The following is a 20,510-nucleotide window of genomic DNA, read 5'->3' as shown; positions in this document are numbered from 1 at the left end:
ACTCACGGTCAATTTAGAGTCACCAGTTAACCTAACCTGCATGTCTTTGGACTGTGGGGGAAACCAGAGCACCCGGAGGAAACCCACACGGACACAACATGCAAACTCCACACAGAAAGGCCCTCACCGGCCACGGGGCTCGAACCCGGACCTTCTTGCTGTGAGGCGACAGCGCTACCCACTACACCACCGTGCCTCCCGAGTTCTATTCATTTCTTTTACAATTCTTGGTGGGATAGCTAAGGAGTACGCTGGATAGATTAATCTAGATAATGATTCAACCTTGGTTAATATTGTTCTACCAAACAGTGTTAAATCCCTTTGCAGCCAATTATTTAAAGTTTTTTTTTGCATATATCAAATCAAATCAAGTTTATTTGTATAGCGCTTTTAACAATAAACATTGTCGCAAAGCAGCTTTACAGAATTTGAACGACTTAAAACATGAGCTAATTTTATCCCTAATCTATCCCTAATGAGCAAGCCTGTGGCGACAGTGGCAAGGAAAAACTCCCTCAGACGACATGAGGAAGAAACCTCGAGAGGAACCAGACTCAAAAGGGAACCCATCCTCATTTGGGCAACAACAGACAGCCTGACTATAATATTAACAGTTTTAACAGGTATACCCCTCAACTGTCCTCATGGGGCCGTCCTTCACAGGAGCGGTGCGATAAAACTCCGACCAGACACAGGGTACCAGGATGGATCAAGCAGGTCCGAGGGGCAGAAGAGGCCAGCATCTCAATCCCAGGATCAACATGTAACTCAGAGGGACAGATTGGGGGGGGGAGAGAGAGAGAGAAAGAAAACACAGGTTGTTAGGTATGCCCTAAAAATGACAAGTATTAAATCTGTGTGGTAGGCTCGCAGAGACGAGAGTCTTTACATCAGGCATAACACACAACAATGGCATGTTAATATGGTAAAAAATAGCATGACCTGCTCTGGCTGGATGCTTGATTGGGTGATGGGAGCACACTCCTCAGCAATGATGAGATGCAGATGGGACCCTTAGGGCTGGCCAAGACAATTCAGTTACATTTCACCGGGTCTGGGACATGCGACAGAATGTCTGACGGCCGATTCCCTGCAGGCTACGATAGCCAGTCGAGGTCTCCACCAAAAGATTTCCTGTTGACTCCATGTAACTCAGAGGGACAGATTTGGGGTGGGGGGGAGGGAAAGAAAACACAGGTTGTTAGGTATGCCCAATGTCACCTGAATAAGTAGGAGCAGTATACATATTGCACCGAGTACAAGCAGGGACTCCGGCAACTAACCATGACAGCATAACTAAAAGGAGAGAGCCAGAAGGTAACACAGGCATGAGGGAGCCCCGGGACATAAAGCAGCCAGCCACTACACCGTCAACAAACTCGAGTGAGCAAGCGAGTGGGGACTGACAGCATCCATACATCCCAGTTTACCAAAACACTCTATGTCTGAGGACCTTCCAGATCTACTCCTTTACCTCATAAACACCATTAACAAAAGGCTTGACTAAACAGGTATGTTTTCAGCCTAGACTTAAATGCTGAGACTGTTTCTGATTCCCGAACATTACTTGGAAGGCTGTTCCATAACTGTGGGGCTTTGTAAGAAAAGGCTCTGCCCCCTGATGTAGCCTTCACTATACGAGGTACCAGCAGATAGCCTGCACCTTTTGATCTAAGTAGGCGTGGCGGGTCATAAAGGAGCAGAAGTTCACTCAGGTACTGTGGTGCGAGACCATTTAGTGCTTTAAAGGTCAATAGTAGTATTTTATAATCAATACGAAATTTGATTGGGAGCCAATGCAGTGTGGATAAGACAGGCGTGATGTGGTCATATTTTCTAGTTCTAGTAAGGACTCTTGCTGCTGCATTTTGAACTAACTGGAGCTTGTTTATGCACTTATTGGAACATCCAGACAGTAAGGCATTACAATAATCCAACCTGGAGGTAACGAAAGCATGGACTAGTTTTTCTGCATCATGCAATGACATTAAATTTCTTATCTTTGCAATATTTCTGAGATGAAAGAAAGCCATCCAGGTGATGTTATCAATGTGAGTTTCGAATGAAAGACTGGGGTCAATAATCACTCCGAGGTCTTTTACTGCTGCACGTGAAGAAACAGAAAGGCCATCCAGAGTCACTGTGTAATCAGAAAACTTACTTCTAGCTGTATGTGGTCCTAGCACAAGTACTTCAGTCTTGTCAGAGTTAAGCAGAAGGAAATTAATAAGCATCCAGTGTCTAATGTCCTTAACACATTCCTCAATTCTATTAAGCTGGTGTCTCTCATCAGGTTTTGCAGAGACATACAACTGTGTGTCATCAGCATAACAGTGGAAACTAATACAATGTTTACGAATAATATCGCCCAGAGGTAACATATATAGAGAAAAAAGCAGTGGACCCAAGACAGAACCTTGTGGAACACCAAACTTTACCTCGGTACGTCTAGAAATATCACCATTTATATCAACATACTGATAACGATCAGTTAGATAAGACCTGAGCCAGGAGAGGGCCATTCCCTTAACTCCCACAACATTTTCTAGTCTATCCAGAAGAATGGAATGATCAATGGTATCAAATGCTGCACTAAGGTCAAGCAACACAAGTAGCGAGACACAGCCCTGATCAGACGCCTACAGTAGGTCGTTTACTACTTTAACCAGTGCTGTCTCTGTGCTATGATGAGGTCTAAATCCTGACTGATACATTTCATGGATGTTATTCCTATGTAAATATGAGCATAACTGCTGTGCCACAGCTTTTTCAAGGATCTTGGAGATAAAGGGGAGGTTTGATATTGGCCGATAATTGGACAGCTGACAGGGATCAAGGTCAGTTTTTTTAATCAGGGGTTTGATAACTGCTAGTTTAAAGGATTTGGGTACATAGCCAATCATAAGAGAAGAATTTATTATTTTTAGAAGCGGTTCAATTACTCCAGGCATTATCTGTTTGAATAGATGTGTCGGTAAGGGATCTAGTACGCAAGTTGAGGCTTTTGATGTAGAGATTAATGAAAGTAATTCAGCTTCTTTTAGGGGAGTAAAACATTCTAACTGATGATCTGATACAGTTATATTGTTAACTACAAGGTCACTTTCATTGTCTAACCTTAAATTAGTAGTTTGAATTTTTTGTCGGATATTCTCAATTTTGTCATTAAAAAAATTCATGAAGTCATTGCTACTACATACTGCAGGTGTGCATGTGTTGATAGTGGACTTATTCCTGGTTAATTTTGCTACAGTATTAAATAGGAATCTAGGATTATTTTTGTTATCTTCTTTTAGGGAGGAGAAATATGTTGATCTCGCAGCACTAAGAGCTTTTCTATACTTCAGGAAGCTAACAAACTTAGCACAAACTTCCTTCCAAGCTAATTTGAACACTACCAATTTTGTTTGGCGCCATTTACGTTCCAATTTTCGAGTGGTCTGTTTTAATGTGCGAGTGTCATCATTATACCAGGGTGCTAATTTTTTTGTCTCTGACCATTCTCCTTTTTAGAGGAGCTACATTATCTAAAGTATGGCGGAATGTTGACTCTAAGCATTCAGTTGCCTGATCAAGTTCTGCAGGGGCTGATAGTGACCCAATCAAAGTTGACAGCTCTGGGAGATCATTTATAAAGCTCTGTGCAGTAGTTGACATGAAAGTACGTTTAATACAGTAGCGTGGTGAGGTGCATATATTATTACTCAGACATATCTTGAATGAGATGAGACAATGATCTGAGATAACTTCAGACTGTGGAAGTATGACTATATTATCTACGTTTAATCTGAATGTTAGTATTAGATCAAGGGTGTGACCACCATTATGGGTTGGTCCTATGACATTCTGCTTAATCCCGACTGAGTCTAAGATGGACACAAACGCTGTTTTTAAAGGGTCTTCTGGGTTATCGAAGTGAATATTAAAATCTCCGACAACTAAAGCTTTGTCTAAGGAAATAACCAGATCTGAGATAAAATCTGCAAATTCAGAAAGAAACTCAGAATATGGCCCCGGGGGCCTGTAAATAATAAGCAATGGAATTAACTGGGTAGACTTATTTTTCGAGGCTACATACATTATATGAGTATGAAGAACTTCAAATGTATTAAATTTATAACCAGGTTTTTGTGTTACACCTAGATAATCGTTATAAATAACCGCGATGCCTCCTCCTCTGCCAGTTAGAGGAGGCTGGTGTATATAACTGTATCCAGGAGGACTCGCTTCATTTAATGCTATATATTCATTTGGCTTAATCCATCTCATCATCTCTAGCCGCTTTATCCTTCTACAGGGTCGCAGGCAAGCTGGAGCCTATCCCAGCTGACTACGGGCGAAAGGCCGGGTACACCCTGGACAAGTCACCAGGTCATCACAGGGCTGACACATAGACAATCATTCACACCTACAGTCAATTTAGAGTCACCAGTTAACCTAACCTGCATGTCTTTGGGGGAAACCCACACGGACAACATGCAAACTCCACACAGAAAGGCCCTCGCCGGCCCCGGGGCTCAAACCCAGGACCTTCTTGCTGTGAGGCGACAGCACTAACCACTACACCACCGTGCCACAATCCATGTTTCTGTTAAACACAGTACATTAAACTCCTGATCAGTAATGAGTTCATTAACCATTAGCGCTTTAGATGTAAGAGATATAATATTTAATAGCCCCACCTTTAGATCAAAGGTGCTGGCAGCAGCTGTACAGTCAGTATGATCTAATTTTATATTGATTATAAAATTATATAATTATATATTATAATATATAATTATAATAAATAATTATATAATTATATTTTATAATTATATATTATAATTATAATATATAATTATTATATAAAATATAACAATATTATATATTATATTATATAATCCTTGGCAAATTGCAGTGATATAAGAGGAATAAAACACTTCAGGATGTTCCATTATTGGAAAATAATCAACCACAGGGTGATGTGATGTGACGCCAAGCTGGCTGTGATTCCCAAATCCACATTGAGCCATTTGGGGTTCAGTCATGACAGACAGAGTGCCATGGTGGTATTTTATGCTTGGATGGCGTTTGCACTATATTTAGATGAACATCATGATGACGGGGTGGCACGGTGGTGTAGTGGTTAGCGCTGTCGCCTCACAGCAAGAAGGTCTGGGTTCAAGCCCCGTGGCCAGCGAGGGCCTTTCTGTATGGAGTTTGCGTATCCTCCCTGTGGGTTTCCTCCGGGTGCTCCAGTTTCCCCCACAGTCCAAAGACATGCAGGTTAGGTTAACTGGTGACTCTAAATTGACCGTAGGTGTGAATGAGAGTGTGAAGGGTTGTCTGTGTGTCAGCCCTGTGATGACCTGGTGGCTTGTCCAGGGTGTGCCCTGCCTTTCGCCTGTACTCAGCTGGGATAGGCTCCTGCGACCCTGTAGAACAGGATAAAGTGGCTAGAGATAATGAGATCATCATGATGATGATGCAGCATTACACTCCCAGAAATAGCGATCAGATATTACTGTGTTGGTATTAAGAGTGCATGTTGTGTACCTTTTTTTTTGGGGGGGGGGCTTTTTTTCACCTTTATTGGATAGGACAGTGTAGAGACAGGAAATGAGCAGGAGAGAGACGGGGAGGGATCGGGAAATGACCTCGGGTCGGAATCAAACCCGGGTCCCTGGATTTATGGTATGGCACCTTATCCACCTCAGCCACGACGCCCCCCACCTTTAATTACCTTTTAAAGTAAAGCTCATTATAAAATGTAATATCTCCTTAAAGAATATTTAAAATGAAGAACAAAAAGGTGAGATGGTGGGACAAACAATGGTGATCAGTGATTGGTCTGTGGTCTGGGACCATGGTAATCAGTGATTGGCTGTGGCTTAAATAGTACATCACCAATAAGGTGCTAGGAGCAGGGCGCTTTTCAGTGCAATGCAGCAGATGAACCCAACAGGGTCAATGGCACACCACCAAATGGCATGTGGAAGAGCCACTCAAATGGCCAATGGATGGCATCACTCAGCAAGTCAGTTGTCACTGCGGGGCAACATCAATACCCGTCAGGCCTGTGGCACTTTTGTGCACAACTTGGCATCAGGTCTGGAGGTCCAGAAAGACAATATGATGGGGCCATGACATCATTTGTCTTACCTTACTGTGCAAGGCGCGTTGTTAGGAGAGGAGAATAGCATGTGAGAGCTCACAAGTCCAGACATTCCGTGGTGGCTTGGCCAAGCCATTTATGCCGCTGTTGCGGGTGATTCTGTTGCTCTGGTGCAGGCCTCACGGCTCATCTGCGTTTCTGTGCATCCTAATGAAGCAGTCATCATTGCTAGCAATGGACAGCCAACATGCACTGTAAAAAAAAATCTTGTCAAATTTACAGTGAAAAACTGGCAGCTGTGGTTGCCATTTTTTCACCGTAAAAAATACAGTGACAGTGTATATGGCTTTACCGTAAGGTATATCAACACTTGTAAAAACAACAGTTTGAAAATGTTCAATTTTACAGGTATTCAATGTACAATAATCAATACATAACTGTTAATTTTACGGATATTCATTGTACAATAAACAATGACTCAAAATGATGGTTACAAGCAATGATCTACTAGACAGATATTTTTTTTTTAGAATTTTTTTTTGGGCTTTTTTCACCTTTATTGGATAGGACAGTGCAGAGACAGGAAATGAGCTGGAGAAAGAGACGGGGAGGGATTGGGAAATGACCTCAGGTCGGAATCGAACCCGGGTTCCCGGATTCATGGTATGACACCTTAGTCGACTGAGCCACAACGGTGGGTGTATTTTTTATTTTTTTAACAGGGCAATGATGTAATTTTAACTATCACATTCTGTTTTAGTATTACAGTTTGTCTGTGTTTAAACTACAACAATTTGTAAATTCTACAAAAAAATATGATCAATTCAACATATTCTTACTGTTAAATTAACAGTGGTATTTGGTTAGGAGTTTTACAGTATATTGATGTAAATTACACACTGCTTCATTGTTTTTGTATTTACAGTTTTTATATGTCATGATTTTACATAAATTCACTGTTAATTCTACGGACATTTTTTACAGTGTGGGTGGGACCATAGTTACCAGTGATTGGCTGTGGCTGGGACCATGGTTACTAGTGTTTGGCTGTGGGTAGGACCATGGTTACTAGTGATTGGCTGTGGGTGGGACCATGGTGAACAGTGACTGGCTGTGGGTGGGACCATGGTTATTGTCATCGTTGTCGGCTGTGCATCGCTAGCGATGATGACTGCTTCATTAGGATGCACAGAAACACAGATGGGCCGCGAGAAGCCCGCACCAGTGCACACCAGACTTATTCTCCTTTCCTAATGAAGCACCTTGCACAGTAAGATAAGACTAACAATGTCGTGCCCCCATTGTGTTGACTCTCTGGACCTCCAGACCTGATGCCAAGTGGTGCATAAAAGTGCCACAGACCTGATGAGTATGGAAGTTGCCCCACAGTGACAACTGACTTGCCGAGTGATGCCATCCATTGGCCATTTGAGTGGCTCTTCTGCATGCCATCTGGTGGTATGCCATTGACCCTGTTGGGTTCATCTGCCACATTGCACCAAAAAGTGCACTGCTGCCAGTGCCTTATTGGTGATGTACTATTTAACCCATAGCTGGAACCCAGACAGGTGCTACCACTCATAGCAAATAGCAAACCTGGAAGCAATGGTGATTAAGGGGTTGTGGCAGTGGGGGCGTGGTCAAGCGCCGGTCTGTGACAGGAGGGCGGAGTCAGGGAAGGTAAGTGGCAGAATCACTACACCTGACGGCAATTAACCTGTGTTTGTGTGTGTCTTCCCAGTGACCGTGCCCTATTTAAGGAGGGAGATCGAGAGCAGAGGAGATCATCCCTGGACGAGACGCTAGTGTGTGTCTCGGTGTGTTTGGAATCTGTCTATTGTCAGACTGAAAAGTGCGGCAATAAAGCCTCTGTGTGCACCTGATCTCTGTCCTGCCGTCCTCTGTGCTCCGCCCACACGTAGCGAACCGTTACAGTGGTGCCGAAACCCGGGATCCAGAGTGGAGCACCCACCGATCAGCCCCATGGAGTCCTCCCCGTTCGCCGACCTGGTCCACACCCTCGCCACGGCCCAGCAAAGCCAGCACCAGGCGCTCGTCACCCTCCGGAAGGAACAAGAGCGGCGCTTTGAAGCCCTGGTGCTGGCCCAGCAGGAAGACCGCGAGGCATTCTGGCACCTCCTCGCGTCGGCGGGGTCCACCAGCGCTCCGGCCGCGGGCCCGTCTCCCCTCACCATCACCAAGATGGGCCCGCAGGACGACCCCGAGACATTCATCACGCTATTTGAACAGGTCGCAGAAGCCTCGGGGTGGCCGATGGAGCAGCGCGCGGTGCGCCTCCTCCCCCTCCTAACGGGAGAGGCACAGCTGGCCGCGCTACAGCTCCCCGCCGACCGCCGGCTGGCCTGCGCGGACCTCCGCCGGGCCGTCCTCCAGCGCGTGGGGCGCACTCCCAAGCAACAGCGCCAGCGCTTCCGCGCTCTGCGCTTGGAGGAAGTCGGCCGGCCGTTCGCGTTCGGCCAGCAGCTCCGGGACGCCTGCTGGTGGTGGCTGAGGGCTGAAGACCGTGATGCCGAGGGGATCATCGACCAGGTGGTGCTGGAACAGTTCGTTGCTCGCTTACCCGCAGGAACCGCGGAGTGGGTCCAGTGCCACTGCCCGGCGTCGCTGGATCAGGCAGTGGAGCTGGCGGAGGATCATTTGGCGGCTGTTCCGGGAGCAGGACAGCAGATGGCGTCTACTCTTCTCTCCTCTTCTCTCTCTCTCTCTCTCTCTCTCTCCCCTTCCTTCTGTGTCCCGTCCTCGCTCCATTGAGCGCGAGCTGTAATTGTACCCCAAGCTGTAATTATTTTGTCATGAAGTAGCCCGTCGCATACAGAAACAACTGCACATAAGTATTATATTTTTTGCTAGACCATTTTCAGATTTAGGAAAACAAAAATTTCTTTTTCTATTTTGTTCAACTAGAGATTCCTGGCAAAGTCAAAAAGCCTTGATGTAATAAATTAACATTAAGTGGTTGTTTTACACCTTTAAAAACTAAAACGGGTCAGTGGCGACCCGAACACAAGAGGAGGGTTAAATCTCAGACTTTTATAATAATGTGTTCCACATGCGCAAAAAAGTGCCCTTTTTTCCCCCCAGAGCACTTGCTCCCCAAAATGTCTGTGCACGCCACTGCTTATTTGGTCCTGTTCCTTTGGGTCATGAAAAGGAAGGAGTTCCTGGTATCTTAAAAAGAGCACAATGTGTACAAGACTGATTAGAATGCAGTGAGAGACAGATTTGTTTTGTGATCATGACCATTAAACTTAAAAATATGTAGTCATTATGTGAAAACCCTTGCCTGTCTAGAAAGTAGAGGACATCTTCAACCCCACACTCAGCCCTCAGCTGCACATCAATAAATCTCGCATGCTTCAGGAGAGCATCTTCCAACAGGAGTTTATCCATGGCATACTCCACAGCTGTGACCAGAAAGGCCAGTGCTGCCTGCTGGAACAATACAAACTTAATCTTTCACAAACGGGTCTTTCATAACTAATGACAAATTTAAAAAAAAACTTCACTCTTACTGGTATTCACATGCTGCTTTAAAGGTCTGATGACATGTTTTTGACATCTTTGGCGATGTTTTATAACATAAAAAGTAATTCCCGATGATCCATATATTAATTCACGAAGGCGCCTATTTTACAAGTTATGATAAAAAAAACGCGGCTATTTGGGCAAATTTGACAGGGCTGCAGCACCCAGGAGACGAATGAGGAGGAGGGGCTATATGACGTCAGCGAAAGAATCTTCCTCCTCACTTACCAGTTTGTTGTTGATGCGACAGGTGTTCAGTTTATCATTATTAGTATTATTATTATACATTATAAATTTTATATATATATATATATATATTAGTGCTGTCAAGCGATTAAAATATTTAATTGCGATTAATGTTGCGACTGTCGTAGTTAACTCGCGATTAATCGCAATTTAATCGCACATTTTTGTCACATGAAAAGCCATTGTAATTCTCTTATCAGCATAAAAAAGTGAATGGGCTTACTCACCGTTCGAACTACGGGGGTACTCGGGGGATCCGAGATCCCCTGAAACAGACATGAGATCCCTTGAAAACATGATTTGGGAAATGTTGGGGGGTCTCTAAAATATTGGCAAAATGATGTTTATTGACATAGCAATCATGTGTAACGGGAAGCATTTGCATATCCGAAGTGAGCGCGCGATGGAGAGCCGCGCTCTGAGACAAGCGCAAGCACCCCCCCAAGGGAAAATAAGGGACCCCCCCGAAAATATCGGCATAGTTCAAACACTGGTTGTACCAATGTTTGTTTTTTTTTATTGCAGAGCATAACACGTCACAGCCACTGCAAAGTGGGGCTGGAGCCGCCGATGGGAAAACGAAACCAGCCGAGCACCGTGGCTCTTCGGGGGAGGGCAGAGGACTCTGGCTGTGCGGGGCCTGGCATCATGTCACAGAGCGTTAATCTCGCGATAAAAAAATTATCGCCGTTAAAATTGAGTCAAGTTAACGCGTTAATAACGCGACATTTTTGACAGCACTAATATATATATATATATATATATATATATATATAGTTATTATGCCTTCGCGTTGTGTTGCCGGCTTTTGCTCCAAAACCCACAAGGATGGAGTAAGTTTATTCAAGTTTCCCAGAGATCCCGAGCTGCATGCGAAGTGGGTGAAGCAAGTCAGGCGCACTCGTGACAAGTGGGAGCCCTCACCAACATCTCTCCTGTGCTCTGAACACTTTGATTTGGATTGTTTTGACACCCTTCCCAGCTTAAAAGAATCTCTTGGGTGTGCAGTTCAGCACAAACGTGTGTTGCTACCATCAGCAGTGCCTACAGTATTCCGGAGGGGGTCTACTAGTAGCTACGCCGGATCCAGCAGTCGCCTGGGACAAGGCGACTCCTCCAAAGACAGTCCTCCTGTCAGAACATGTGTTGAGAAACGACAAGATAAAGGTACGTAGAGCTATAGAGTGCTCCGACATGATGCTAAAAATAGTAACACTGCAGTCTGCGTGGCCATCTTGGAAGTGACTCGCTCCAGAGCGCTCATAGAGTACACATCATAGAGTACACATTCATGATAATCATAAATGTAATCATAAAGTCGGCGTGATATCAGTCATGTATTTGCTTGTGAAAGCTTGCGGCTTTCATGTAACTGCCGCCTAGCAACGAGAGGCAAAGGGTAAAGAGGGTAGGCTATCATAGATTCTATTCGGAAGAGATCAACACAGTGATTGCTTAAAAATTAGGTATTTTAACAATTTGCATCTGTTTTGTGATTATCGTGACACTTGTGTGTTATATAGAACTGTATGTCTTATCAGCACATCGAGGATCTTCCACCGGAGGCTTTAGCAAGTACTCGTAGCAACACTACACTTTACCCTTTGCCATGCGTTGTTAGGGAACGGTAGAAAGTACCCCGATGACCGACTTCAAGAATATGTAGAAAAAATTTAGAAATTATACTTTCCAAAAGTCATTTGAGCTTAGTGTATTGCATTTCCATTTATATTGTAGGTTCTTGCTGATGTTTTTGCGGAGTATGACGCAGCTGCTGAATGAGAAGCTGCAGAGTTTGTATGTACTAGTTGTGAACATTCACATTATTATCAATCTCATTTATTTAAAATCAGATAAAATCATGCCATCATGATCACTGCTTAAAGTACCAGTATTTGGTTGTTCTTTTGTTCAGAACTGTGATGCCAGCTGCCAAGTAGACCGGCGTTTTCATGCGCCATTTCCATTGAGTAGAACAGCCAGTGAACCGCAGCGTGTTCTTCCGCTGACGTCACAGCATGGCCGCGAGCCACGGACCCAGTTTTCTTGCGCTGTGCAATTAAAAGTTGGATATTCGCGTAACAACAGCTTCTTTTCACGTAATTATAACAGAAATCTAACATGTTTGCCATGTTGTATAGTTTATTTAAGAAATTGCATAGAGTCATGTTCGTGTCATCAGCACTTTAAACACACGTTAGTGTCACTGTTATTATTACTGACCAGCGTCTGTTATTGCCTGTGAACAAGTGGAGCTGTTATCGACCCAGATACAATAGTGCTTCTGATTGACTATTGTGTAGCCCCGCCCTTTTCCTTTATTTGATTGGCTGGTAAGTGGCAGGCTCGACTCATGGGAGACGTGCTTGTTTCCTGCCATTTCCATAGCGATAGCGGCGCGCCAGAGAAATTTATATTATAATTTTTTTTCAACATGAGAAATACAATGTGTGGCGGGAGTGCGTGACAAAAGACCGAAAAGCGTGACTGTCACGCTCAGGGGCGTCACTAGACCCAAGACCATACTGGGGCACAAAAGGGGCACAGGAAATGTATGCGAGCGCGCGAAGCGCGCGAGCTAAAAATTTTGCACTATATTTATATTTATATTTATATTTTTTATATAATATATATTACATTTTATGTAATATATATTTATATATTGATATTTATATTTAGAAACGGCCTGCTTAAAACTAGTCACTAGAGCTGTAAAACTCAAAATGATTACGAGGACACTGAATCCAGGTCAATCATTTAATAATAACAGTATGAATATTTGCAACATTTGTGATAATAGCAATGTAATACTTATACTGTTGGTAATATTGTAATCTGGCGATCTGGCAACACGCAAACTGAGGGCTCGCGGCTTGCCACGTTGCAGACGACGGAATGAATGCAAACTTTTCAATATCCCTTCGTTTCAAACAAAAAATCAAGACAACACGAAAACAATGTCCCAACACATATTAATTCTACAGCGTTACAAAAATGACAGTGGAATTACTGTCTACTAACCTGTAAACAGTTGAAAAACATGGAGAGATGGTTTCCCCTGCTCTGAATTTCATTGCATCTGAGGGCTGCTGGAGTCTGCGGTCCCCATAGCAACCAAGATGTTACTCATGTCACGCGCACACTTTTTTCACATTGCTTAGTGTGCGCGAGGCCAGCCAAAACTACCAATGTAAAAGCATTGTAGATGGTCTTCTTCGCGCATCGGTTAGCCTACCCCACGTTATGAATTAATTAAATTGCAGCTATTCCCAAGTTTAAAATTCAGAGCGTTTCGTCACTGGATTTTTTTTACTGGGGCACTACAGATCTATACTGGGGCACGTGCCCCAGTAAAATACCCCTGGCGACGCCGATGGTCACGCTCAATGCGTGAGACTTGAGAGCCCTGCTCTTAGTAATCCGTGACATCAGCACTGGTGTGCACATAATCTGGGATCTGACACAAGCCCAATTATCTAATACAAAGACCATCACCTCTATGCTTTAGTGTGAGGTAGGAGAAAAAAGAAAAAAAAAACATAGGTTAGCCATGTTATATAAACAGCAATGTAGCCTAAAACTAAAACAGATCTGAGTTCTTGAGACATCCATAAGGCTAGCCTATAGATAGTGATTAAAAAAAGTGATAAAATTCTCCCATTATATATATAAAAAAAAGGGGGTCAAGCATAATTGCCGATAGAATTAGCACTTTCCTCGAAAACATGGTATAAGGTATCATAAAGCTCAGAAAACACTGTTTGTAGGTTTAACTCAAAGGAGAGGAAAAAATGACGCCAAGACCTGCTGTTACGGCCAGTTAAAGGACGATGATGGCAACATGGCTTGGCTAGCATGAAAACAATACCAACATAGGTCCTAGCATGAAACAATCCAAACATTAGTCTAGTGGACTAATGTTACCTGTATCAATAGTTTCAGATAAGGAGTCGAGGACCTGACGTGCCTCCTCCGGTGTTTGCAAAAAGGAAGTCTCACCATTAAAAGTCACTTTCAAAGTTGCTGGATACTGAAGAAAGGTCTGAACTCCCTTATCCCTCAGCTCCTTCCTCACTGCAGTACACGAGCTTCGTTTCTTGGCAGTAGTGGGAGAGTAGTCAGGAAAAAAGCTGAGGATCACTCCGTCGTCCAGACGAATCGGCCCATGTTTCCTAACTTCACGTAGTATGACATCTCGGTCGTTGAAACGGAGAAGCTTGAAAATGACGACTCGGGGTCTCTTGTTAGCGGCACTGACGTAAATGCGATGAGCTCTTTCTGTTTCAGTCTCTCTGTCCACCAGCATTGGTAGCCAAATAGGTAGAGATCTTTTGAGAAAGCCTACTGCATCATCCTTCTCCATACCTTTGGGGAGCCCAAGCAGATGGAGGTTATTACGTCTGCTACGGTCTTGTAGTTCAACTAGCTGTTGTTCGACAGTGTCCAAACGACGGGCATGGCCATTCAGGATTTTCTTTTGTTCTCTCTGTTCCCCTGATATCGATTCAATTTTCAAACACGCAGTAGCCATATGAGAGGATAGTTCGCTTCTCATCGTTGCCATTTCAGACTTCAGTACGCACTCAAGTCTTGCCAGAGTGTCCGCCATTTTAACATTAGCTGTAGCTCCAGTATCAGAACTTTCCGTTAACTTTTTCCTTCTTTTGCTTTGAGGATGAGGGCATTAAAGTCAGCTGTTTACGCACCGTAGACATTTAGAAAAGTAAACCAGCAAAAATAAATCAACACAATCGATATAAATGAGGTTAAACTTTGAAAAAAGGTGGCTTTGTGTCAGGAGCTCCCTCAGTGAGCGTGCAACTCCATAGATGCGTCACGTGATATCTCTGAAAATGGGATCTTGAAATTGCTTAGGTTTAGTGTACATGTTGTAGTAGTAATTAGACAAGGGTCATTTCTTGCTCAGTTTTTAAGATTTCTGCATGAAACTTGGTGTGCATATAGGTAGTGACTATCTGTACTCTCCATATCATGCATGACGACAACTGATGTCATGACGTCATTTTATGACATCATAAATTTTTCAGGAATGGCTATGAATGGGACCACCTGGCACAGTACCAGGACAAGCTAGACAAAATTCTTTCATGCCATCTTCCATGGCCCTTATACCTTAATACTTTTTTTCACTCATTTGACCTCTGACCTTGACCCTTTGCCAGAATTAGGTCAAAGGTCACTTATATGTTAAATCGCTACTCCTTCATTTTTTCATGAATTTTCACCAAATTGGGTACGGAGACCCTATTTGCAGGGCTTCAAAATATTTTGCATCAGTTAAGCGACTTGACCTATTTTGACTGAGTTACATGACCTTGAACTTCTCAACTAGAATAGAAGAGAATGCCTTTATTGTCATTATACACATGTACAATGAGATTAAAGCATCTCCAATAACAGTGCAAACAGGGTGTAGAGAGAGAGAGAGGAAAAAAAATTAGGTGACTCTAGCAAAAAGTCAAAGTTTTGTCTATTTAGAAGAAGAACAATAACAACTTTATTCATCACACACTTGTGAAATTCTTCTCTGCATTTAACCCATCTGAACACACACTGCACACACGTGTGAGTAATGAGCACACACATATCCAGAGCAGTGGCAGCCATGCTAACAGCGCCCGGGGAGGAGTTCGGTGCCTCACTCAAGGGCACCTCAGCCCAAGGCCATCCCATATTAACCTAACTGCATGTCTTTGAACTGTGAGGGAAACCAGAGCACCCGGAGGAAACCCACACAGACACGGGGAGAACATGCAAACTTCACACAGAACGGCCCCCACCGGCCGCTGGGCTCAAACCCAGAACCTTCTTGCTGTGAGGCGACCGTGCTAACCATTTACACCACTGTGCCGCCATTTTTCATGGTCTTTGAGTTAGTCTTGCTCCTTTGCCATAGAAAAACATGTTTTAATGACTATTTATAGTTTTGACCTATTGACCTAGGTCAATATTATGTCATGTATTTTCAATGGCCTATATCTCAAAAACGGCACAAGGTAAGGCCATAGTTACTATTAACCATGAACAGGAAGTCATATATGGGCTTTCATTTGGGAGCATTGGTTTTGCCCTGGAGTGACCTTGACAGGTCAGATTAATGATCTGCATATTTTAAATGGCCTGTATCAAGAAATTGGTGAAAGATAGGAACTTAGTTAATATTATTCTCATCTCATTATCTCTAGCCGCTTTATCCTTCTACAGGGTCGCAGGCAAGCTGGAGCCTATCCCAGCTGACTACGGGCGCAAGGTGGGGTACACCCTGGACAAGTCGCCAGGTCATCACAGGGCTGACACATAGACACAGACAACCATTCACACTCACATTCACACCTACGGTCAATTTAGAGTCACCAGTTAACCTAACCTGCATGTCTTTGGACTGTGGGGGAAACCAGAGCACCCAGAGGAAACCCATGCGGACATGGGGAGAACATGCAAACTCCACACAGAAAGACCCTCGCCGGCCATGGGGCTTGAACCCGGACCTTCTTGCTGTGAGGCGACAGTGCTAACCACTACACCACCGTATGTGATCATATACAGATGATAATGTATTATGGAAAGTTGATATTTACCTGAATAAAGAAACATCAATCAATCAAATAAATAAATAACTATTTCCTCAACAATATTTCATAATTTTAACATATAATTAATTGCATTTGGACATTTCACCCTGGAGCTGGCATTTTTCAGGGAAGTAAAATGTTCTTTACAGTGAACATGTACACATTTTGGACACAGGCTTTAAAAGCTGTTTTTACAAACCCCCTTTACAGAGATTTATCCTGAATTACAGAGTTTCTCTCACATACACTCCATATTGTATTCATACATATTTAAGGAATTAGAACTGTTTGTGTTTAAAAACAGTTTGGGTTTAAAAACTCATTTGTACCATCAGCACAAACACACTGAACTGAATATGAGTAAGCAGGAAGAAGAGAAATAAATGGCGAGGACGCGAGGACAACAGGCTACAATGTCATCGATGAACTGTGGTTCGAGAAGAAGCTCTGTGATGTACTCATCAAAGTTGATGGTGCTGAGTTCCACGCGCACGAGATCATCCTGTGTTGCTGCAGCTCATACTTCACGACTTTGTTCACTAACAGCTGCTACCCTCCAGATAAGTACAGTGTCCCTGACATTTCCTCTAAGATGATGGAGCTGATCATGGAGTATGTGTATAGATATCATGTTAACATCACGGAGGAAAATGTGCATGAGCTGCTGATCACTGCTGATTACCTGGCAGTGAGCAGCCTGGGGAATGAGCGCTGCGCATTCCTGAAGGCTTAGCTGTGTTTGGAGAACTGCATTGGCATCTGCTGTCTTCCTCACTTTGATATCTGTGAGATGTTGAAGCAGTAGGCCTTCCAGTTTATCTTACACAACTTTGAGAAGATAGTGCACGTCTTTGAGGAGCTCCTGGACCTGACGGTTGAGCAGCTTGGTGAGATAATTGAGAATGATGAGCTGAACGTGAAACAGGAGAACGTGGTGTTTGAGACCATCTTACAGTGGGTCAGACATGCACCGCAGAATCGGAACGCTCATATGGGCGTGTTACTGCCCAAGGTGCGTATGGAGCTACTGATGCACAGTTACTTTATGAAACATGTGAGGAGCAACGCTTTTGTAACAGATAATGCAGCATGTAAGCCGATCATCACCAGAGTTCTGAAGAACATCTATGGGCTCAACCTGAATGAATCTCTCAGTTCTGACTTCACGCAGCCTCGCCTGCCCAATGCCGTTCTTCTAGCCATTGGTGGCTGGAGCCATGACAGTCCCAACTATGCCATAGTAACGTATGATATGCAAGCGGATCTCTGGGTCAGTGTGATATGCCCTGATGAGAGCCCAAGAGCCTATCACGGGATGGTTTATCTGAATGACTTTGTGTACTGCATCAGAGGATTCGGTGGTGACAATTACTTAAACAGTGTGAGAAGGTTTGAGCCCATCACAAGAACCTGGGCTTAGGTGATTCTCATGCACTCTCGTCAGTGTTGTGTGTGTGTGTATGTGTGCACACTAGACGGTCGTATCTCTGCAATGGGAGGATTTGATGGCAACACAGTTGAGTGATATGAACCTGAGAATAATCAGTGGAGTATGATTGCACTGATGCACAAAACAAGTGTTCAGTGTGTGCGGCGAGTGTGTGTGTAGAAATAGACTACAGCAGACATTCCTGAACTTTTTGGGCAAATGACCCTAAAGTCTTCACCATCCTACATTTGTAATTAATATTTTGAACATTTTAAGAGCACAGTAAAATATGTAGCCTGTGTTTAACATCAATCACATGGACTGGGACGTTTGTCTATTTTTATAGCTGAACTCCACTAGTGTATCGTGGCAGGATAGTGAGAATGATTCAAATGACACATAGTCTATTAAATGAAATGTGGCTTCTAGTAACATTTAAAATATTGGCAGATGTGATAATCAATATTTCTAATATTAATTTATAAAATAAATGAATGAAACAAAAGAGGAGCTTCTCTTGCAATCCCATTTGTAAGTCAAGCGATCCCATGTGGGGACGTGACCCCTGGACTACAGTGTCTGTTAAAGGGGAACAGAGGGCAATATATAGAGTAAATATAACAATAAAACACACATTGATGAACCTTATTCAAGACTTACAAAAGTTTTTTGTTCTAAGGTTGGAAAGTTATAGTGTTTTGAAAGTAGCTTGAGCAAACTATTTCCGCAGTTTGAACAGCCCACCATGATATTAATTTTATCCAATCAGTTTACCGTAGAGCCTCATACATTCGTTGGCGTAAAGCAGAGGTGATAAAGGAAAAAGGAAAAAGGAGCACTTTGAAAAAGGAGCACTGATTTTTACGAGATTCATTAGTGCTTCTCTTTGAGGCAATCTCATGCGTGTATTTGAATTTCCTGCATCCTGCAATCAGTTGAGTTACTGTATTTCAATGGCACATCCAGATACAAGGAATCGATTGACATTTTGCAAAACAACCAGAGAAGCTCTTGTTTTGCAGAACATTTCCCTCAACAGAAAAAGGTTTCCCCTGTCCTGACAACAACAGGACCTGTAAAGGAGAGGTCTGGCCAGTACAGGGATTGAACCTGTGACCTTGGTGTTATTAGCACCACACTCTAACCAACTGAACTAACTGGCCAAAGAAAAAAAATGTCATGGCTGCTGAGGTGCTTCACTAAATAGTGACGAGGCAGTGACTTTGCCTTGAACAGATGTCTTTCCTCTTGATTATTGTTTTGAAGCCCACAGTTCGACCCACTCACATACAGTATTTACACGGGGGGATGAAAATCCCGACATCCAGTCTCAAAAACGTATTCTATCTACTGAGCAAAGTCAGCATGGATAGCTTTAACAATGTGAAAGAAGGATGCACACCTACTTCCCTTCTTCAACATGGTGGTCCAAAAGCCACCATGTGCTCTGAAGGACCACTTCTCACCAACCTCGACCCAATTGCTCACACTGAACAATAAAGCAACATCTGCTTCCTGAAACATGCGTCAAAAGAAGGAGAATCAGGCCAAGGATCCCATGTCAGGAAATTAGGTAGTTTTAAAAGACTGATCGATAATGAGGGCATTCTTCATGTTCCTCTTCCAAACGTCTTTGTACCTCAGTTTCTGTCCTCCTTGTTTCTGTCAGCCTCTTTCCTAGGCTCAGTTCTCCGTAGAAAACGGCTTCGGGTAGTCGCGTGTCAAGCGTGCTCCAGATGTGTCCAGCCCAACGAAGTTGGGAGGCTGTGATAAATGTTTCCACGCTTACTGTTTTGGCTCGCCTGAGGACTTCTACATCGGGGACCTTGTCCTGCCATCTTATTTTGAGGATTTGATGCAGGTATCGCAGTTGTAGCCTGGTCAGATACTTGAAGTGTTTACCGTAGAGCCTCATACATTCGTTGGCGTAAAGCAGAGGTGATAAGACTGCGGCGTTGTATACTTTCAACTTGCTGGTTCTCTTGATGTCATGGCGAGACCATAGTTGCTTTTGTAAAGCACCGAAGGCTTTGGTGGCAGCTTGAATCTGGCGGTCTACCTCCAAGTCTGATGAGTTGATGTTGTGCATCTGCTTAATGCCTATAATGTAATATAATGGAATGTGATCTCAAAAACAAATTTCTGCTTGCTGCATACATTTCACAAGGGCCAAAGGCTGTATCCGACTGCATGGAAGAAGCCATGAGTTAAACCCTGTAGGGCATGCTGAAATAGCTCAGTAGGGAGAGCGTAAGACTGAAGGTCCCTGATTCATTCCCGGGTATCGGGATTGGTGGTTTGTGTACACCTTTGGCCAAGTGGGTGCTAAATTTTTTTCCCAGAGCGAGGTCAGTTATATGGCAGTAATTTGATGGTAAAAACAATCTTGCAGCTGTGTCTTGTTTCCATGTTGTAATGGTTAGCACTCTGGACTCTAAATCCGGTGGTCTGAGTTCAACTCTCAGTGGAACCTCTGAAGCTGCTCTTTACACCTCTTTAAATAATGTATTTCACCTGAAGGCTGCTTTTGAGCAAGCTTGCATATCCCAAACCCTTTGTTTCCATCAACATGGAACAAGTTCTCTTCAAGATAGGTATGGTC

At 43.5% G+C, this 20,510-nt stretch overlaps 1 non-coding gene and 1 pseudogene across 1 annotated transcript; one reads left to right on the top strand and one right to left on the bottom strand.

Moving 5' to 3' along the window:
* The first annotated feature begins 16,835 nt into the window (after positions 1-16,835).
* On the top strand, positions 16,836-18,088 carry LOC132882511 (kelch-like protein 10; annotated as a pseudogene).
* A 909-nt stretch (positions 18,089-18,997) lies between these two features.
* On the bottom strand, positions 18,998-19,071 carry trnai-aau (transfer RNA isoleucine (anticodon AAU)). Its single transcript has one exon. It is a non-coding gene; the product is annotated as a tRNA-Ile (tRNA).
* Between the last annotated feature and the right edge of the window lie 1,439 nt (positions 19,072-20,510).

This window comes from Neoarius graeffei, chromosome 3 (assembly GCF_027579695.1).
Source record: "Neoarius graeffei isolate fNeoGra1 chromosome 3, fNeoGra1.pri, whole genome shotgun sequence".
NCBI classification, from domain to species: domain Eukaryota; kingdom Metazoa; phylum Chordata; class Actinopteri; order Siluriformes; family Ariidae; genus Neoarius; species Neoarius graeffei.
The sequence above is the reverse complement of the archived record's forward strand: the minus strand, read 5'-3'. Positions and strand labels throughout refer to the sequence as shown.